A 22,736-nucleotide genomic window follows, 5' to 3' on the forward strand; every position below is an offset into this window, starting at 1 on the left:
CTCTAAATAATGCAGTTTTCCTATTTTCAAATCAAGATTCTCCCATAAAGTTGATTTAGCATGAGAATAAGAGTCAGACTGCAGCTGATGAGACATTATATGCCATGTCTCTCTAGTTGCCGAAATTGCAGGTGGAACCGTTCTGTTCTTTTTAATGTGCCTAGATCATAGAGCCATCCAGCCAAAAAGAGGTGTTACATAGTTTGACTCCAAAACATCCCATGGAGGAGTATTAAATGAAAAAGATATATTCCAATAATTGGTATAAGATAAAAGGTAAGCCTTATAATATAAACTAAGATCTGGAAAATTAAATCCTCCCTCCCTCATTGGCAACTACGTCGCCTTAAGCGAAAACCGGAGAGGAGATCCCCCAAATAAACTTCCGAAATGCTGCACAGAGTTTTAAAAAATGCATTTGGGGAATATATAAAGGAATATTTATGCAATGCATAAATTATGCATAATAAAAAATTCATCTTAAATATATTAACCTTACCTGAAGTCCTTAAATTAAGTGATGCCCATTTTTCCAAATCAAGAGATATTTCTGCCTGTAATATGTTTAAATTATTTATTTGAGAAATGTGTCTAAGCACCTATATTCCATGTTATAGCTTCTGGACACCAGTGAAATTATCATGGGGAGAGCAATCCTATAGCCTCTAGACAGCATCTGGGGGATGTAGGATATTGCAGTTTCCTGGGTCCAAGGTCAGAGACAGGTCTCTGTCCTGGGAACCAGGAAATCATACTCCCCACCCCCTCCCCTACCCCATCACATCCAGCACAGAGAGAACCACACCAGCCGCTGCTACGAGCTCGCAAACGCAAGCTTGTAGAAGGGTAAAGGGGGCGTGCCAGTAGGTGGGAAGGGGAGGAGACAGGGGATGTGGGGATACAAGCTATCCCCAGCCGTCCCTAGACTCCTTCCCTCCCCGAAGCCTCCTCTAGACAGGTGAAAATGCCTGTCTAGCTAAAATGCAGAGCGGGAGGCACAACACACACCCATTCTGCAGTGGATACATGTAAGCCTCCAAGTTCGGAGGCTCACGAGTACCCAGGGCAGATCTGATAGGATTGCCCCCTTAGTAACTACATGGGGTATCTTAATACTATCTACTAACATTAATTCACATTTTGACAAATTGATAGTATAACCTGAAAGTATACCAAAGATTTCGATTGATCTTATTAATTTTGGCATAGAATACTTTAACCTATTGATAAATAACAAGTCATTCGCATATAAAACCGTTCTATATTCATCTGCTTATGTACAAACCCATGAACTTCTCTGCTCTGCTTAACTGCATTGCCAAGGGTTCCAATCAAGGGAGAAAGAGGACAGTCCTACCTTATGCCCCTCTCTAAACAAAAACTTGAAAAATTCCATTTGTCATCACTTGTGACACAGGAGAGAAATACAACGTTCTAATCCAACTTAAACATTCATGCAGAAAACCAGTTTTTCCCCAAAGTTGCAGACATAAAATGCCAGTGTAATTTGTCAAATACTATTTGATAGCTCAGCATCAAGCAAAATAACTGCTGCCGAATTTGGCCTATAATTTGCAAAGTTGGTATGATCTTTACCGGGGCCTGCCTTCATGGGTGATTTGCTGCAGACTGGGACCATTTGGAGGTCCTTTGCGGCACATTACATCGTGGCCAGTCTGCAGCCACCCCAGAGTTTACCTGTGGGGAAGCTGCATTTTTACAGAATACTTTTACTCCGTTGTTTTTCTTAATTTGGCTCTCCTGCAGTTCAGCTGCTGTGTGCCCATCCCTCCCCTTTAAATTCGGTATGATCGGGGCATTTCTAGGGGTGTGTCTTTCTCCTGACCGTGACCTCAGTAACCTAGGTAACTAGAGTAACTAGCCTGCCTTTCCAACTCATAAAAGCGCTAGAGTGCTCTTCTGTTACTTCAGAATCATGCTGTACTTCCTTTTTGCCAGTGGGAGTAACTAGCCTCCATTTCCCACTCCGTCCCCCTTGAGAGCCTTCTCTGATTCTTGCATAATTTTGCTTCTCTGATGCTTGTGTTACTTCGCTGCTTCTCTGCATGGAGGGAAAGGACTTGCTGGAGTTGCCTCCCTCTTCTAGTGCTGCTGCTGCCTCTGCCAGCTGCCTCCCTCTCCTGTTTTCTTTAGTTTTCACTGTATTGCCGTATCAGTACAGCAAAATACCAGTGCTGCAGGCTCCCACTCCTGGCCACCTCCTCTCAGTAGATCACTAGTATTTGAAACAGCACAGTTCTGATTTTCTCAATGGGAAAAAGATGCTACAGATTCTCAGTGGGGAGAAAGCAGGCAATAGAGGCTGCAGACGGAGAATGGATGAAACAGCTAGGTCACTGTATTTACTCCCTGGAAGTGCACAACTGGGGTTTTATGACTGGCCAACACAGGGTGCAGACTGTCAATGAGTGAAGCACCTAGATCCCTGTATTTACTCTCTGGAAAAGGAGAAAAGGAGTGGGAGCTCTAATTTCCTGACCGTTGGCTGGAATGGAGCGAAATTGCGCTGCTGGGGTGCTCTTATGGGGAACCTTCAGATGCTGTCAGGGATAATAACATGGTAGCCAGGAGGAGCCTGGACAGGGGTGGGAAATAAGCCTCTCTCATTGGTTGAGTAGCACTTGCTGGGTTGATGACGTTCAGTTCTATTCCACCACCCAACCTGGAAGTATGTTGCTTTCAAGCACTGTGTGACCCGTGAAAAGTGGATTTTTAAGGTCCAATACACTCAGCTTTTCTTGCTTTGTACAGTGTCCCTGATAGACCAAATCCAATTCAATGAAAACCCAGATTATACTCAAACATGCTTTGCATTCCGTTATTGTGGAGATCCCCCTGCCCCCAGGTTTAGGAAAAACAGAAATCTAAGCATCATATAACAATGCTGGTAAATTTCCTGATTCAAAAGCCTCACGATAAAGACAAAAAAGCTTAGGAGTCAACAAATTCAACTGCTCCTTATACCATTCTATAGAAAAAAGAAGTAGCCCTGAAGCTTTCCCATTCCTTATATTCTCAATAACACACTTAAACTCCTCAACTGCAAAGTACTTCCCTTTGCTATAAATCCAATTGTGGAAGGACCAAATCTGAAGAGAAACGTTAAAGTTACTGAGTCGTAGGATCCATATCCATCCTGTATAGTTCAGAATAAAATTTTCTGAAACACTAGATTTATATCCTTTGGGGTAGTGTATACATTGTTGTGGTGGTTATCTTTAATCAATGGAATATGCAATTCTAAGTTTTTTGTTGTTACAACCAAGATGTTAGAATCTTGCCAGGCCTTTCTTCCCTTTCCTAATACTTCTGACACAGACAAGTCAACATGAACTCTGCTTTAGATTCATGTAGTTTACCCCATTCATATTTAGTACACTCTACTCTGTTGATAAAGTTCTGGGGAGGGACAGGCTGTAAATTGACTTAATGAGAACTTCACTGCTTTATCCAAATTCTCTTCTTGTATCACCCTAATCTTTTCGTTTTAAGAAGCATATGCAATAATCCTTCCCCTCATATATGCCTTAAAGGCCTCTTATGCTATAGCACAAGAAGTGGTTGAACCTTTGTTAATCTCAAAATATTCATTAAGTTCAGAAGCCGTCTGTGTTTTAAAGTTATTATCATTAAGAAGGGAAACATTCATGCGCCAAGTGCCAAAAAGCTTAACAAAATTAGGCAATTTAATTCCTAAATGAACCGGAACATGGTTTGAGATAGCAATTGTATCAATAGCACATGCTGTCACACATTGAAACAGAGGAGAAGAGACCAAAAAATAGTATAATCTAAAGCCATTTTGACGGACAGATGAAAAAAAAAGGATAATTCCACTCCACAGGATGTAGCATACGCCATACATCTATCAAACCTAACTCACTTATGCCTTCAGCATTGAATGAATTACTAGATGTAATAAGCCAAGAACGGGAAGGGTCAAGCATAGAAATGTTTGCCAAACATGACCAAGCACACTGTCCACATCCTAGCCCTCAATGACTGAAACTCATCCAACACAACTGGACTTCTCTACTACTGGGATAGCAGTAACTGATGTGAACAACTTTAACCCCAAAGTGTCACATAAACTTGTTACAACATGCTTCCAATGGTACAACCAACTCTCTCTCTCTCTCTCTCTCTCTGGGTCAGGTTGTAACAGACCCCTCACCACCCAGAAAAGCTCTGCTGAGTGGCACTGTGAAGATGCAGTGAAGGTGGAAAAGAAACGCTTTTTGCTACCCTCCCCACTACAGTATAGGTATGATGATGGGCTCTAAACTGTGTTCGGTTACATTCAGCACAGGTTTTCCTCCACCTGTGTTCCAGCTGTCATCCCACTTGCTTCATTGCCCTCAGCTTAGATGTATACCATGGTGCTGCCCAGGCTTTGCAAGGAGGGATAGGTTACTTAGGTGCTATTATGTCAACCGCCCTGGACATCCCCATGTTCCACAGCATAACCAGGGCATCAACAGAAGCACCAGCCATACCAGCTGGAAAATTTCCCAGAGCCGTCTGGAATCCATCAAAATCTATTAGCCTCCACCAGCAGATCGCTTTAATAGATCTCCCTCCCTTGCAAAGGGGAAAAGCCCCTGGAAGTCTGTGCCTCAACAGGAAATGATCTGACCACATGGGAATAGATGTTAAATCTCCCACCCTCATATCACTATCACCCTGCCCAACTGAGAAAACCTCATCAAAAGTGTGTCCTACCCACATGTGTTGGGCCAATGACATGTTGGGACAGTCCCATGGTTGTCATGGCAGCCATGAAGTCCTGAGCTGTTCCGTATCTAATGCCCTCGACATGTATGTTAAGGTCCTCCAGTACTATCATTCTGGGAGTTCTCCTGGGAAGTAAAAGCCTAATGAGGTAGTTTTAATGTTGTTTCATTTATGTAATGTAATTTCCATAGATTACATCAATCCCCTGATAAACTCCTGCTGGATTATCTGTATTTAGCCAGTTTTTCTAGGGCTTCAATTGCAAGTATTTCATCTGGGGCCCAACATGTACATCTTCTGTTTGTTTTAAGTGGGAAATGGCATTTGCTGGGAATCGATACGTATTTGCTTGTGAAAATATTGGTTCTAAGAGTTGTAATATCACCTCTGAATGGGGAATTGTCTGTCTGTCAGTCTGTCTGTCTGTCTGTCTGTCTATTTATTACATTTCTATACCACCCAATAGCCAAATTACAAGGTTTGTATACACCATAGAATAAGCCTTCACATAAAAATACTTTCATAATTCCAAGTTAATCTTTACATCATGTGATAAGGCTGCAAAATGGCTTCAGATTTGTATTGGGTCTAAGTTTATTTTGATTAGGGCTAAGGTGAAGTTCAGCAAAATTATTTTGGCAATACTCATCGGGAGAGGAGCAAATTCTGACTTCTGGACATGGCAGAGTGGTGAAATTTGGGGAGAGGGTTCTTCACCACTAGAAGCAACCATGGGTCTTCCTTCTTTTTTTTGCTTCACTGCTACCTGCAAAGGAAAAAAGGTAGCACCTTTATTTCAGCAGCCCAGGCGCCATTTTCTTTCTCCCAACTGCCCAGACAGAGCAATATTCGGCCCAGAGAGCTTCGGCTATTGGGCGGTATAGAAATAAATAAATAAATATTCCAGGGCGTTGTCGGGGAAAATGGCAGCCTTTTATTTTATTTTATTTTTTGCTGCCTGCTGCTATCGTTTTCCCCTCACAGCATGTTGGAATGATACTGATTGTGTGGGTGGGCATGGGTTTGGGTACTCATAGGGGGAAACCTGACAAAATTGACTTCGAAATGAGCTGAGCTGAACCTGGGTCTAAATGGTTCAGCTTATTTCTGAACTACCTCTAAACGTCACGTTAGGATGAACAGAAAAATAAATGAAAGGTAGTAATGCTGCATTGCCATAAATTGCCTGTGCGTACAAGATTTTGATACAGTTATAGCGGTATACAGTTCTTGGGCAGTATTAAAATGCTGATTTAATAACTTTAGACTCTGAATAATAGTTTTTATCATGGCTTGTTGATTCAGAATGGCTGATATTTATGGAGAAAAAGATATTTGGAGCAATCGTTTCAAAGCTTTGCTATATACCAGACGTTAATTTACACATGAACAAGGTAGAGTATGAATATCCTACACTAGAATTAACCGCTTAAAACCATGTGTTGCGCTGTGAGCACCCATCTAAACATCAGTTTTGGCAGCAAGGCAGTCTATTCCTAAACACATTGACTTACAAGTAAGGCCTGGGTCACACTGAGGCCTCAGGAGAGCCTCCACACGAGGAAGCTCTCAGCTGGTTATTGGAGCTATGGTTCTGATCGCTACTACAGCCAGCTTGTCCCAGATCTCTTTTATCGTCATACCACTACGCTATGCTTCCTTGTTGTTCTCATCTGTTATCAGAAGAATCCTATGGTGCTGGTGGGTCAGTAGTGGAAGAGCAGGTAGTGGAAGGTTACGGGAAACTCTTGTTTCCCCAGTCTAAGTAGCTTTTCCCATTAAGAAAATCCCCAAGAGTGCAGCAGCGACCCCTCACAATATCGCAGTAGTGGGGACACTCATTCACGTTAGGCAGCCAGCCTGCTTTTTAATGTTTAACATATCTCCCTTCTGTGCATGTTTACTCGGAAGTAAGAAGTAAATCTCGCTCCCCTGCCGTGAATCTTTAACACATCCCAAGGCATACGAAGCCAGGGTATATTGCTAAAGCGCCAAAGGGTTAAAGTGCTAAAGCATTTAAGGAGCTAAACAGCTTTAGCGTTTTAACCCTTTGATGCTTTAGCAATATGCCATGGCTGTGTATGCACTGGGATATATTACAGATTCACTGCAGGGGAGTAAGATTTATTTCTTACTTCCCAGTAAACATGCACAGAAGGGAGCGGGGTTTACAGAGACTTTCATCCAGCATTGGGATATGTTAAAGATTCACTGCTTTAAGGGTTTAACGCCTTAGCGGTGTGGGAGTGTTGTTTCTGTGGAGAAAGACTGGCAAGCACAGCTGTTGGTGGGATGTAGGGAAACTTCCAGAAAAAAGGCTCTGCCCCTTTTCTCTGGATGCCTGATATCCCTTACAATACATTTCCTGTCCCTGAGGAGGGGGCAGGGACCAAGCCTCTCATACTTGGTTGACACTGCCCACCCCACCCCAGAGTAAGGCGGATTAGAGTGCAGTGTGACCTGTGAAAGCCATTGGTTTGGGAAGGGTATAGTCTGCTTTTTTCAGCTTAGTGTGCCGCTGACAAACCAAAGCTGATTTCAGGAAAAAGTGGAGAAAAGGTGAAAGTGATTCTCAATACGTTTCCATAAAGATTCCTCCCAGGTGTCCCATCTGGCCTTCACCAGGTTTGGGGTGTGTTTCTAGAGCTGGGTGCTTGGAACACAGTAGGGATTCTGTTAGTGCTCACCAGATGTTTTGCACTTCTACTCCCATAAGCCCAGACATCTAGCCTCGCATATTTGGCTTGACACACCTTGGACCTCGTTTGTTTGTTTGTTGTTGGGTCGGATGAGAGTGATCTGGGAACTTAATATAGCTCCATTGTCATGGACAATGCCACTGCCTAGCCAAATTTATGCTCAGCAGCACCCCAGACCTTTGCAGAGGCACGGGAACTATTAAGATAGTCTGCCTCAGGAGGCTGATGGATCCCAGTGGTTTTCTGATAGCTCTTGGGGAGTTTCCTGACACACAAACTGTTGAAGCCCTGGTTGACCTCTGGAATGGGGAAACGGTCCAGGGGGTTGGCATGATTGCTGCTGAATGTTCTCTCCCTGGACATGTAAGCTTCATTTTGCATACTGAATCAGGTAAGAATTCCCTGCACCAGGATAAAATTCCCAGTGATTTCCACCACCGTTCCATCCACTCAAAGCCGACCAGAATTGTTCCGAAGAAGAGACCTTTTACATCGTAGCTCACAGGGTGAAGGGGAGGACTGCACAGTAGCTTGTCACTCATATCCATTCCAACTTAAGATGCTGTCCAATGGGGATGGCTGTAAGCCTCCAAACTCAGAGGCTTATGGCCATCCAATGAAGAGCAGAAAGAGTGCAGAGGTGATCTTCGTCTCTGCACTCCCCCCCCCCACATTTTAGCTACACGGGCATTTTCGCCCATTTAGCTGAGGTGTCGGGGAGGGGGAAGGAAAGAGGCTGGGGAAGGCTGGAGTCAGCTCATATCCCCATTTCCCCAGGCCCCTCCCCACTTCTGGGGATCCCCCCTTTCCTCCTCTCCGAGGACACCTTTGTAACCTCAGAGAGGCAGCCAATACAGCTCTCTCTGTGCCAGCTGCGAGGGGGGGGGAGCTCAGACTCCTGAGTCCAAGGATGGAGCAGTGTCTTTGACCTCGGATCCAGGCATCCAAAGTATCCTGTGGCTCCCTAGACCCTGTCTAGGGGCCATAGGATTGCTCTCTTTGATGCTGTAGTTAGTTCACCTCTTGTCCACTTAAATTGGATGTGTTTCAGTTTGTGCAACCTGGGGAGGGGGAAAGGATTCTTGGAGAGGTCCAGCCAACAACATGTGTACTCGACCCATACCCACCCTGGCTAATAAGAGCAGCCACAGGTAGACTGGTGAAGTGGGTGGCATGGGTGGTAAATGCCTTGCCAGAGGATCAGAGGAACCAAGGGAAGAGTGGCATGCCTGGAAAGATTCTCCCCCTGGTTCTGCATTTGCTATAATGGGAAGGAAAGAAGGCAAGAGAGAGGCAGCATTTCTTTTATTGCACGCTTGTGATTTTATTGCACACTCATGGACATTTGAGGGTCCTTTACATAATGTCGTCAACCTCCAGAGTGTTTTCTGTACTTTTTGAACTTTATCCCGCTTTTTAAAAGATCAGAGATAAGCTAATAACAAATGTTAATGTGAGATATCGGCAGTGTGTAATGACAGCGTTGTGCTACAATACAGCCACTAGATGGTGCTGTATAATGAAACATATAGAACATTGCCCAGAAAGGAAGTTTTCAATTCAGATCACATGTTCCCTGTGAAAAGGAGCCCATCGTAATCCCGCAAAGAAACCGGAAGCAGAAAACCCTGGTAAGGATGTGGGATTTCTGCCTCATGTGATGAAGTCAGAGACTTGGTTCCACATGTTTCCTCACTGAGAGGTTAACATGTGAACCAACCCTTAGGATCCATTGTGTTATACCACAGAACTGCATAGGATATTGGGTACCTTCATACATCTACAGATTGGCCCTGATGAGCTCAGAAAAGGCTAGTTTCATGATTCCTAAATGCAATAAACACAGGCAGGATTAGCCAGACTATACGGGGGGGGGGGGGGGATAGGCTGGTGGTGCCGTATATGCCTGGCATGTGCAATGTCCCAAGTTCAAGCTCCAACATCTCCAGGGAAGATTTCAAGGTTCCCTGGCAACAGGGCTAACAACGAATCCTGCTTGAAACCTTAGAGCCAGTGTGGTGTAGTGGCAAGAGTGTTGGACTAGGAGCTGGGAGATCTGGGTTCTAGTCCCCACTTGGCCATGGAAGCTCACTGGGTGACTTTGGGCCAGTCACAGACTCTCAGCCCAACCCACCTCACAGGGTTGTTGTTGTGAGGATAAAATGGAGAGGAGGAGGATCATGTAAGCCGCCTTGGGTTCCTTGCAAGGGAAAAAAGGCAGGGTATAAATGCAATAAATAAATAATAAATAAATAAATTAGAGAGCCAGTGCCAGCCTGAGTGGACGGCATTTGGCCGGTTAGACCAGTGGCCCATGAACAAAGAGCATCTTCCCATTTTCACAAGCAATCCAGGCAGTTGCCTCAGATGGCTGCACCCTACGAGGTTGCGATGATTCAGTGCAGGACACTCTCTCAAAAGAGGTGCAACCCAAGATCCCCTGCAGCGTCACAAAGGATCATGCACGTCTCAGGCTGTATGCTAAGGTGATGTGTGGTTGTGTCCTAACTGGGGGGTGGGAATCACAGGCAGGGATCTTTGCTGCCGAGAAGGTTTTAGCACACTTACAAATTCATAATGATGTCTGCAAGCACATGGTCGTGGGCAAGAGAAGGTCTTTTGATAAAGCCTAGCAATTTTACATGCTCCTCCATTATGCGCGCGTGTGTGTGTGCGTGTGTGTGTGAGAAGAGAGAGAGAGACAGAGAGAGAATATGTGTATTATGTGGATCATAACACATTTAAACAGATTTCATGTCTAAACAGCTTTTTGCTGAGGTAGCACACTACTGCATCGAGCATCTAATTGCCCGCACTTGTTTGCAAGATTGCTTTATGACATCTAGCGGTCATTGTGGGGATAGTGCTGACTGACAAGATTATTAGGAAGCAAGCATTCCAGACCTGAATTTTTTACTCACACTGGTTTGTGAATTTGCAAGAGCTGGTGTAGTATAGCTTAGTGGCTACAAATCAGGAAGTCCCTAGTTTTAGTCTTTTCCCTTCCATGAACTCACTGGGCCAGTCACCTTTGACAAGCTGCTTTCCCTCAGCTTCAGTATCTACATCTGAAGTAACAATATTAGGCTCACAATACTCGCTTGCCTTACAGATCGTAAGGGTTACTGTGGGAATTGTGATGTGCTACGAAAACTTGAAACATGCTATATAAGTACTATATTATTACTATTATACGTCGTATAACTCTTCACATTTAAGAGGCCTAGCGGGAAATACCAGAACATTCTGACAGATACAAATAAAGCTCAAGGCCAGCTGAGTTCCTTCAGTAAATGTCCAAATGTCATCCTCATTTCCATTATCTACAGGTTACATTACCATAAGTGTAAACTGTGCCTTGAGTGCTATTTTTGGTAGAAGGGCAGAGTACAAATCAGTCAATCAAATAAATAAACATATAAACCATGAAAATGACACTAAACATTTCTAACATTTACTGCTAGATCTCGTACAGTCTTAAGCCTTACCAGTAAAAGACAGCATTCACTTGATTTCTGTTTTTTTCCACCTTAGGTGGAAAAGTGGTTGGACTTTATGATGCAGTATTGGGCTTTTTTATTTTTTATTTATCTAGCACTAACAATGTACATAGGACTTCCAGAGAGAATTAGAGGGAGGGAGGGAGGGAAGGAGCTTGCAATCTGATCATTTTTCTTGAAAATAGTAAACCAGGGCTATGGTTCACATACATATACCACCTGCACTCATTTAATTTAATTTTTTATTTTTGAAAAAGAGAGTTTGCTGCACAGGAGCTGCCTCTCCGCCCTGCCTCCCACCCCACAAGTTTGGTGATACGGTATGAACCGTTTAAAGGAAAACTGGTTTGGTTGAAAAGAATGGACGTACACCAATAGCATTTTTTTCTAATTATTTTGTGTATTCGTTCATTGTTCCACCTCTCTTTAAAGTAAAACTCAGGAAGTTTGGCCATGACTAAGGCTTGTATCCAGATTTAATCTGGATCAACGGTGCTGGTGGAAGTGGACTTCCCTGCCTGCTCTTTCCCATGGCAGCCCCTCCAGCCCTCTGAAAATGCTACACAGAGAGCCAGGAGGCCCTGCCAAATGGGGGGAGTTGTGTTGGGGGGAGGAGTAATCCTCCAAATTTGGATGGAGGGGTCTTCCACAAATAGAGCCCTTCCTCTCATCCATGAAAATAAATACATAGAGCTTAAAGTCACAATTAAGGCAAGCAAACGAGAGTTCGGAAATTAAAACAGTAAATTTAATTTAGGGAGCTAAAAATTGTCTGACAAGGCTGTACCAAAAAAGGGGGGGTTGAATTGCATAGTCAAGAAGACTGAAACCTTGAACCCCTGATCGCTTGGGCTGGATGCGCCTGATCTCGGAAGCTGAGCAGGGCCAGCCCTGGTTAGTACTTGGATGGGAGACCACCTGGGAATCAGGCTTCCTGCGCTGAGCAGGGGGTTGGACTCGATGGTCTTGCAGGCCCCTTCCAGCCCTACGATTCTTTTGGGAGGCACTTCCATAACATGAGCAAGGGCTCCTGCTCTGCTGATAGCCTCTGCAGATGTCATTTGGCTTTGTAGGAACCCAGAGCCCAGCCCTTCCGGAAGACCAGAGAGAGCAAGTGATGTCTTACTTGGGAGCGGCACCTGAGAACATCGGGTAGCTCCACACTGTCTTTGTTTCTGCATGCGCATCATTAGCTGGAGGAGGTGCCCTGGTCAGCAGACCAGTGGTAGGGCTGAGTGGCTGCATTTATCCCCCTACCACCACCTGAACCGCTGATTGGTGCTATCACCGGTCGTGCGATCGGGGCAGCACACACACACGCAGCCCTAGCTGGGTTGGGTTTAGGGTTACTGAATGAAAGAGCAGTTAGGAGGCTATGTGCAGGAATAGGAAGCCTGCAAAATGTTGAACAGCTAAGGAAGCCTTTAGTTCTGAGCGAGCCTCCATGTCTCAGTGCTAAGCCGATCGTCGTAACAGTTCCCTTGTTGCTTTCACTTATGTAAAATTAGAGCCCTCAGCAAAAGCATCATGAATAATTGACACTGAGAATAGCACACTGTTGAACACCATGGCAGCAGTGATCTCCTTGCTTTCTGACACCTTGAAGCCTTCTTTTCACTCCATAAGTGAAGGTTTAACTACATAAAAGCCTTATTCTGTGAGTTAAAGGCGCACACACTCAACTGCAGTAAGTCCATTTAAGAGCAGCAGAACGTTACAAAAGGGAAGCCGCGTCGGTTGTGCAACTGAATTGCTGTCATGTTCCACAGCGGGCTCTTTTGGCGAATGTTTTCCAGACCTGTCCTTCCAGATTGGGGTGGGCAATTGGTAGCCCTCCAGATGTTTTGGCCTACAACTCGTATCAGCCCTAGCCAGCATTGCCAATGGAGAGGGATGATAGGAGTTATAGGCCAAAACATCTAGAGGGCCACAAGTTGCTCACCCATGGTCTGGATGGCTGGATCTCAAGCATTCTAGCACCACTGAAGTACACCCCATTCTCTCTGGGCTCCCCAAATCCCAGTTTTGCACGTCTTACCTCCCCGTGCTTGTTGTAGTGTTGCGCTGTAGTGATATTCCACCTGTTACCAGTAGGATGTTGTTTGGTGAGAACTTGATAGATTTGAAAATAGCAACTCATGTAATTAGGAATTCTACGGCAGCAATCCCATGGAACGCTTTGTTGTTAAGTCGTGTCCGACTCTTCGTGACCCCACGGACCACAGCACACCAGGCCTTCCTGTCCTGCACTCTCTCCTGGAGCATGCTCAAGTCCATATTCATTGCATCGGTGATGCTATCTAGCCACCTCATCCTCTGCCGTCCCCTTCTCCTTTTGCCTTCAGTCTTTCCCAGCATCAGGGTCTTTTCCAGAGAGTTTTCTCTTCGCATTAGGTGGCCAGAATATTTGAGCTTCAGCTTCAGTCTCTGTCCTTCCAATGAGCAGTCAGGGTGGATTTCCTTTAGGATTGACTGATTTGACCTCCTTGCAGTCCAGGGGACTCGTAAGAGTCTTCTCCAGCACCACAGTTCGAAAGCATCAATTCTTCGGCGCTCAGCCTTCCTTATAATCCAGCTCTCACAGCCATACGTTGCTACTGGGAAAACCATAGCTTTGATTAGACGGACCTTTGTCGGCAAGGTGATGTCTCTGCTTCTTACTATGCTGTCTAGGTTTGCCATAGCTTTCCTCCCAAGGAGCAAGCGTCTTTTAATTTCATGGCTACAGTCACCGTCTGCGGTGATCTTGGAGCCCAAGAAAATAAAAGCCTTTGATTGTGTGGATCACAACATGGAACGCTTACCAGTGAGTTATTCCTGCTGAACTCAGTACTACTTAATTAACATGCATAAAATTGGGCCGGAAAATTAAATGTTTCTCTACCTCTTTAGTAAATCCCAACACCAAATTAATTCATGGCTGACAAAGGATAACCTAAAGGCTAAGAGCCAGTGTGGTGTAGTGGCGAGAGTGCTGGACTGGGAGTCGGGAGATCTGGGCTCTAGTCCCCACTCGGCCATGGAAGCTCACTGGGTGACTTTGGGCCAGTCACAGCCTCTCAGCCCAACCTACCTCACAGGGTTGTTGTTGTGAGGATAAAATGGAGAGAAGGAGGATTATGTACACCACCTTGAGTTCCTTTGGAGGAAAAAAGGCAGGATATAAATGTAATTAATAAACAAACAAACAAATAAAATGGCTTCCACAAAATTCCCAGAATCTTCTTCATAGCCTTTGCCCCTCCTCACTCCTTTTGTTTTTTGTTTTTGTCAAATGTTGTACATGAGACCTTTATTGGAATTGTCATTTCAGGTAATTATTTTTCTTCCTCAATACTATCTCATCTCTCTCCCCCCCGACACACACAGGTTTCTTATCAAAGGCTTGCGTGGTACGGATTTCTATGCTCGGACCATCTGGTAGCCATCGCTGCCTCCCGTTGAGATCACGGAAACACACTCTAGCATGAGTTCTCACTGCGGCTGCCTTGTTCAGCTGTTGTATGCCACATTTCACCACCATGTTAGGCAGACGCATAAAGCCCATTGGCACCAACGCAGCAAAGCAACGCGTAAGTACAGGTAAAAAGGATCATGGAAAACTGTTACAGCCCCAGTCCAGCCAAATTTAAGCATTTCTGAGTTCCCCTAATTTTCATTCGAGTTAAGCACATTCTCTCTCTCTCTCTCTCTCTCTCTCTCTCACACGCACGCACGCACGCACACGCACACACCAGTGGGAACTAAAAGTGCTTATCATCGGCTGAATTGCAACCTATTTGAATCCTTTCTCTCCTTTTCTTGCCAACACCATCTGCTTTTGTAAGACTGGGTTTGAAGAAACAAGGACAGAGGGTCTTCTTTGCGGTCTGCTCTAACAGGCTGAGACTCAGTCTCTGAATCTCCTTGTGACCTCACAGAGCTGGGCTGCACATTACACTTACCTTGAAAAAGCAGCCTGGCCTTTGCCCATTCCCAACTATGAAAGCTCCCTTCCTACAGGCAAGGAAAGTTGAGGTTGGAGATATGCCTCTCCCACACTGGAGGCATTCAAGACAAGGCTGGACAGCCTCTTCCAGCCCTACTATTCTATGATTCTACGATATCAGGGCTGGCACTAGACCTTAACGGATCCTTGGCATGGTGCTGCCAACTTGGGCCCTGACCAGCATTCCTGCCTCCGCAGTTGGGGTTCCACCCAGTGCCAGTTACTCACCCAGACATCCTCACCCCAGCAGCAGCACTTCTTCATAGAAACAAAACAGCCACTAGGCTCCGATCTGCTGCCGACAACCACCATATCAGATCACCCACGACGTAATGCTCAGCGTTGCCACAGATCCAAACGTGCTGCCACGTGCTGGAGTGAGGACGAGGGGAGTGACTGGTGGTGCAGTGCTGCTGCTGGGGGACCCAAGTGGTGGCTGAAGCTGGAGGCCGTGCTGGGAAAGGCCCCATGGCAGGGGTGGTAGGAGGAGTCATTCCACTGGGCCCTGCCAGGGCACATGGCCCCCAGCAGTTGCACAGGTATGCTGGTTACTGATGCCAGGCCTGGCAGACATAGTGGGAAAGAGGAGCTGCTGACCAAGTGTGTCTTCCTTCTGTTGTTATCGCTCTTATTGTGGCTACGTTTCCTTGCTCCTCCCCTTCCCAAATGCTAGGGAAAATTAGCTGCAACCCGGGGTATTTGTGCATTAGGTGTTTACTCTGGAATAGTCACACTTCATTTACTCACTTTTTACAGGGCGTCTGCAGAACTTTCTGTGCAATCCTGTATGAGTTCTCACAGAAATAAGTCCCATGAAGCTCCGTGGAGCTTACTCCCAGGCAGGTGGGTATATGATTGTAGCCTACCATCAAATCATTGTTTTCTTGTGTTTTCCCCATTATTCTTCTATGTCTTTTTAGACCACAGAACATCTGTTTTGGGGGGTGGGGGGAAGGGGAAGATGGAACAGTGGTGCCGTCTCCACCGGTGCAGATCACCTTAGTGCTAGTTTTTAATGTTTAAAAGAGGCATGGTTTTGACATGTCTAGTGAGCTTATCATCATGCACACGTTCACTATTACCTTTCTCATCAGCATCATTTTATCAGCATGTTTATTTTTGAAGGATACCGTCCTATGCATGCTTGCACAGAAAACAAGTCCTACAACTCCCAGCCAGCCATGCTGGCTGGGAAATCCTGGGACCTGTAGGGCTGTTTTCTGTCATAATATGCATAGGGTTGCACCCTAACTGACCTTTCAATTTTTGCTGTAACAATTTTTGTTTGGATCTCTTTAAAAATATTGAAATATTTGTGCAATGTTGTTTATATGAAAAGGCATTTCAGTATAAATTCTTAAACTGATTAACAATAAGTAAGCAATCCCTTTCTAGTTGGCACCATTTTATCACTATTATTTTTGTTTGCAGATCTTTTCATTAATGTTAAAACATACGTCAGGCCACTTTTTAAAACAGTTATGGAAGTAATCATGCAACACTGCCTAAGTAAAAAGTGCTTTACTACAAATTAAATATTTGATTTTAAAACCCGATCAAAGAAGTATTGATTTACAAAGAATTGCATGCTCAGAATTGTCCCTGCCACACAGCTATGTCACATAGTAAGATCCCCAAAGTGTAGAAAGTCAAATGCAATGCCATGTGTAGTTTATAGTGGAAAAATAATGATTGAATAGCACTTAGAAGCTGCCAGTGTGGAAGCCTCGTTAGGGCTTTTCTACACGAGGCATTTATCATGCGCTACTCCTGGTTGTGTACGGGTTCTTTCGACAAGTTTTTTTTAGAGCAGGAAAAATGTGGTACGTAATTGTAAAATGGAAAGAAAACACTATTTCCACTTGTGTGTTTGTACTATTCCGCTCTACCACCATGCCACCTAGAGGTTATGTAGCAGAACAGCAGGAAAAGAAACACTCTTTGTGTAGTGCTCGGATCTCAGTTCTGCAGCAAAACTGAAAGTCACTACAGCAGATTAATAGCAGATTAGCAGCCTTGGGTCGAGAAGCTTAGTCAGACATTGAGGCCGTCCCACTTTTCTTGCCTGTAGGGAGCTTTCAGCGTCTGAACAGGCAGACACAGGCTGCTTTGGATATGGTCACAGATGTATCTTTTTGCCTGTCTCTCATAGGCTGGATCTAGAAGAAGGGCAGCCACCAGGACATGCGGAGTGGGCCCACGTGGAGCACTTTCCCGGGAGGCGTGTGAGCAAGTCACTTCCCACAGCATGGGCCCCACTCCAGCTTTTTTGTTGGGGTTGATGCCAGTAATCTTCACCTCTCCTTAAATTAACCCAGAAGGCAGTGGAGACAGCAGACTTATTGTTGCATATTCCCATGCCATCATGTGGTTTTAACCCTGCCCTGGCCCTGCTTGTAACTGAGAACCAAACTAGATGCTATGTTAAATGCACAGATGCGTTTAATATGTCTGTTTTTTTCTCATTTAAATAGGGGCAATGGGAGAAGCCCAGCTGGAATATCCCCCGTGCTGCAATCCAGATGAAAATGGTCCTCCCCCAAAGCTGCTTTTCACTCTGGCGCTTTTTTAAATGAAAGATTGGCAACCCTATTTATGTAATGTACAATTACAACGCTCTATTCAGTTCCTGATCCTGGCAATTGTGAGCCTCTGGATTTTATGTCTCTCCTGCCTTAAAACTGTCATCTTTCCTATTACATAACAGAAATAACTGGCTTGGTGCCTTTTAAGGAGAGACTGTTGAGGTATTTATTAGCATCAGTTCCAATCTTCTGAAGAGCAAAGGGCGTTGTTCACTTAGCACTGAAACAGTTGGAAATAGGGTGGGGGAGGAGTATCGGCTTTCCTCCTGTGGAATAGATTTTAGACAGACTCTGTACGTGCCGTTCTGGTTTATTAAGCAGCATTTTTAACAAGTTTAAATTTACAAGCTTTTTAAAAAAAAACAAAAAGTAATTGGCATTCACCCTTGAGCAAAACATTTCGTAACAGGCACATTAAGCATTAATGTAGCCAAACCTTTTAACCACAGGATAATCAGGGTTAAAACTAACAGTTTGTAGTTAATATTTATGATGGAGCTTATGACTCACCTGTGAAGCAATTTAGTGCTGCTTTTTTACAGGCAGAGAATCTGAGATAAAAGATTCGTCTTCTGAACACCCACGTGACTCTCCCACAACAGTAGTGCATGTTGGCTTTTGACGCTGTTCTTTCTGAACAGAATGCATTATTCTGCCTAAACATTCAGGATTGCTAAGATTATTTTTCTGAAGACTATTGTATGTTAAGACTTCGGGGTGTATAATATAGATACATCCTCTGAGACTGGAACGGGGAACCTCCAGACCATGGCCCCAGTCTGGCCCAGGGAGGTTTGGGTTCCCTCCACAGCCCCGGCCCATTCACTTCCCCAAACCCCACTCCTGGCCTGGAGGCTACCACCAGGGACTTGGGGAAGAGGCAAGGAGAGGAATCCCCTTGTTACGTCCAATTTGTGATCAAGGGGATTCCCTTGTGTCCCATTCCCCCTAACAACAGATTGGAGGTAACAAGGGGGATTTCCCTTACTTAGCGCACTGCTCAGCAAAGCACGAGCGAAACCAGCTCCCTACCAAAGCACCAACTAGAAGAGCTTCAGCCAGCACTTCGGCCAGGGACCCAGTGATGTCAGGGGGAGGGGCCCGGCCCCTAATGTCACCTAATGATAGCATCCTGCCTGGGGCGGGGGGTAGAGGTATATGGTTCCTAACCCCTGATCTGTGAGCCCCAAATAACCAGATCACCTGAGAGCCAGTATGCGAAAAATTATTCATGCACTTATGGGTGAAAGTATACATGATCAGAAATGGAAATTTCAACCCCATGTCAAATTTCAGGGGGCATTTCCTTCTTTCCCTCCCTCTTCCACTCTCAACTTTCCAGTTATGTCCCACATCAGGTTCCCTTCAATGAGCACCCCAATAATATGACCTCTTCCCACTACATTAAAGCAACCCCCCCCCCGCCATAGCAACCGGGTCTTCCAACCCACCACCCTCCCTCTCATTCACCCACACAATAAGCCTCCCTCCTTCCAATAAGAACCTCCTCCCATTACTTGAAAGTATAGACAGGCCCATCCCTCCTCTGTTGCAGGGTGCAGCCCCCACCCAAGAAGCCCCACCTGGACCTGAAAAACAAAAGGTGAGAAAAACAAAATGTGTAAAGTTGAAAAGGCAAGGGGGCAGAGAAGAAAAAAACGATGCCTTTCTCTCCTCTGCCCTGAGCCAGAGCCTTCCAATATGGCACTGGTCTTGCACCCCACATCACCCTGCCACGTCACCCTGCCACGTCACCCTGCCCACTACCCCCCTTTCACACACACACACACAAATCCACAAATGGGCAGAGCATCAGCAGCCCCTCCCTCCTTGAGCTCCGATTCAATGTAGTCTGGGGGGGGAAGCATAGCTGTTGCCCCTAGCAGCGCCCTGTGAAGCCTGCCCATGAAGCAAAACAAATAAAAACAAACCCAAACAGAAACAGAAAAAAAGGGAAGCGGGAAGATGCAGGTAATGCAGACCGAAAATACCTTAGGTCAGATCAGGTGCTGTTTGGCGCAGAGCAAACACACATACTGTTTAGCTATTAAAGCCTGAGCTTTAAGCTTGTTTAAAGTTTCAAAATCTTCTGCATGTCTACACTGCTCAAGCTTCAGTTTAAAAAAATTTAGCAAAATTGGTCTGGTAGATCTCTAGTAAGAAATATTACACTTGTATAGCTGCAACATGCAGCTGATCCTGTACTCGGAGGTAAGTCCCACTGAGTTCAGAGGGGCTTTGTTGTTGTTGTTGTTGTTGTTGTTGTTCAGTCGTGTCCGACTCTTCGTGACCCCATGGGCCATAGCACGCCAGGCCTTCCCATCCTCTGCTCTCTCCCGGAGCGTGCTCAAGCCCATATTCATTGCATCAGTGATGCTATCTAGCCACCTCATCCTCTGCCGTCCCCTTCTCCTTTTGCTTTCAGTCTTTCCCAGCATCAGGGTCTTTTCCAGAGAGTTTTCTCTTCACACAGAAGGGCTTACTCCCAAGTAAATCTGCATAGGATTGCAGGTTTATTATTGTTGTTTACTAGGAAGTTTGTTAAGTTGGTTATTGATGCACATGGTCAGAGCTTTATTGGCTCCCCTCCCCAACAGGCTATTAAGGATGGACCAGAGAGGTGAGCTCTCAATCAGGTGAAAGATGCCGCCATGAAGTAGGTACCCACAGAGTCCCCGTGATTTTTTTAGGCTTGGCAGGGTGCTGCAACAGGCTCCCCCTCTCCCTGCATTCCCCAGGAAGTGAAGAAGCCCCCCTCACCCCCAGCCTGCCTTGGAGGTGCGCTCGGTGGCGGGACCCTTCCAGCAGCTGCGTGCCCTGGACAGCATATGCGCACACAGTGCAGGATCACGACCAGCACCGTTTATATGGCAGTCGCCATAAAGATAGACTTTCATGACATAAAAGATAAAGCACGATCAATGTAAATATTTGGTTTCCTTCAAGACTACACTGTGGTTAAGGCTGCAGCCCTGTGCGCACTTACCTGGGAGTAAGTGCCCAGCGAACACAGTGGGACTTACCTCTGAGCCAGCATGACGTTATCAATCAATAGCGTATGGGCTGACTAACAGGATGTGCTGTTTCAAAATGCAGAGCCGTTAACTTTTCTCCAGCAGCTTTTTTTTGTGTCTTCCAGGTCACTGAAATGCAATCCTGGGAATTGCTGAACTTCATCCATTCCAGAGTCAGACTGTCCTTTGGGGTGAGGTAGTAGGTTGTATAGTTTTAGGGTTATACCCTGCCTGTCAGATAACTATACAATCTACTGTCTTTCCTGAAGTGGCTGTGATAACAGCGCAGGACATCATGTTGTCGTGACATCCGTTGCTGATGTGTATTGCTTGTGTGCGAATCAGGACCGAAGAGCAGGCTCGTGATGAATTACGTGAACATTACATTAAACTCAGGCTGCACTCCTGTGCCCAGTTACCTGGGAAATTGGCTGCACTGAATTTAACGGGACTCACTTTGGGGTAGATAATAAATCACTATAAGATTCTTCTGTCGTTCTCTATTCAAAGCAGTCAATAGATATATTTGAGTCAAGGATATGATCCAAAGGCATAATGTGCCAGCCAAATAAAGACCTCTTAAATTGAGTTGTACATAACACAGAGGCACTCCCTATGTCCAGGCGCATAAATTTTGGCTAATTACAACTGCGTGGACTTCTTTACAATGTTTTGCAGGAAAGAACTGGAGGGAAAACCCTTTGTTTAGTAATTTCACGGGACATTTTGGAAGATTCTACAATCCCCCAAGTGTAAATCACAAAACAACCCACTGGCCATTAGAGGTCTGTGCTGGAGGGGTGGGGCATGAATAGACCCACTTGGCGCTGTCAGCTCAGGGAGAGGAGCGCGTCCATGCAGCTATTCCCAGCGGGTGTGGCAGCGCATGGACGGGGGCCACGCAAGGGGAAAAATCTCGCAAGAGACTTGTGGTAGCGGTGCTTGAGGAGAGGCAGAGTGCTGCCAACACAAGGGGGTTGGTGGAGGCCCGTGCAGCTAGTGGAGAAGGACTCTGGACAGAGGTGGAGACAGGGAGGAGAGCTGGAGCCACGCGGCGCTGGTGCCACGATGCAGCACCAAGCATAGATACGGCCGAGCAACATCCTCAGCCCTGTTTGGCAGTGTCAGATGCCCCTTGGACACCAAAACCAGCGGCTGCAGCCTCACGTGGCACTCCCAATATTCCTCCTGCATTGCCACATGCAAGGCTGTCCCTCTGAACTGTGGAACAAAAGCCAGCAAAGGGTTACATTTCCTGGAAACGCTGCCCAGTGCTCTGGCAGGGTGAGGTAGTAGGTTGTGTGGTTTCAGGGTAGTGATTTTGCCCCAATCAGGAGATAACTATACAACCTACTGCCTTCCTTGAGGAGCAGCTTTGCTGCATGCCCAGAAAACCAGTTTCCATCTCTGGAGGAGATGGCACAGCTGCACCGCACACCTAGACAGGGTTTCTTCCACTTTGGCACCGTTGATTCCCGAATGTATGCTGGGAGCTGTAGTTTGGGGAAGGTGCTGAGAATTCCCTGTTGGAGAGCCCCTGCCCCCTTCGCAGAGCTACAGTTCCCTGGGAAGAGGGTATGAGTTTTAAACCAGTTTCAATGTGTAGTGTAGATATGCCTGTGCAAGATTTTAAGATCTTTGTTGTCACCAAGGTAAACTGTATGTGGGTATAAAGTTGTTTCCTCTATAAAATACTTTACATTCCTAAATCATACTGTGCCTGCCAACTAATGCATATTTTTAGAAGGCTTCTTTATCTCAGAATGCAATAAAATGTGTTGTTTTTTGAAGAGCCTGATGTACCGTTTAATTCGAATGAAATTGTCATGATCTGAGAATGAACACTGCGACCACATATTCTTCATCTTTGCATGGTCACTACTTGTTTTACAACACAGATGTGGCCATTCATACAGTTTTCATGGTAAATGGCAATTATTACTCATCGGAAGATTTATTTATTTAAAATGGTTTTTATCCTGCTCCTCAGCCAAAAAAGGCTCTTGGGGCAGCCTACAATCAGTCAACAAAAATGACACTCCCTGCCTGCAGGCTTATAACCGAAAAAGACACAACACACAAGGAAAAGGAGATGGGGTGGGAAGAAGAAAAAAATAGATAGATTGTCAGTAGGGCTAGTGGAATGGACCTGCTCCCCTCTCATCTCCCAGGGGAAGGGTAGTTCAACTGGAGTA

The 22,736-nt window shown here is 45.5% G+C and overlaps 1 long non-coding RNA gene across 1 annotated transcript in view; it reads left to right on the top strand.

Annotated features, from left to right (window-relative positions):
- Positions 1 to 19,545, top strand: part of LOC146340273 (uncharacterized) — a 133,699-nt gene extending 114,154 nt beyond the window's left edge. Inside the window, exons 3-5 of the long non-coding RNA XR_014784515.1 lie at positions 14,324 to 14,526; positions 15,699 to 15,785; positions 17,095 to 19,545. This is a non-coding gene — a long non-coding RNA (uncharacterized LOC146340273). The remainder of the gene's footprint in view (positions 1 to 14,323; positions 14,527 to 15,698; positions 15,786 to 17,094) is intronic.
- The last annotated feature ends 3,191 nt before the right edge of the window (positions 19,546 to 22,736 follow it).

Source organism: Heloderma suspectum, chromosome 7 (assembly GCF_057233095.1).
Source record: "Heloderma suspectum isolate Gila_16-S chromosome 7, 16-S_ref, whole genome shotgun sequence".
NCBI lineage: Eukaryota > Metazoa > Chordata > Lepidosauria > Squamata > Helodermatidae > Heloderma > Heloderma suspectum.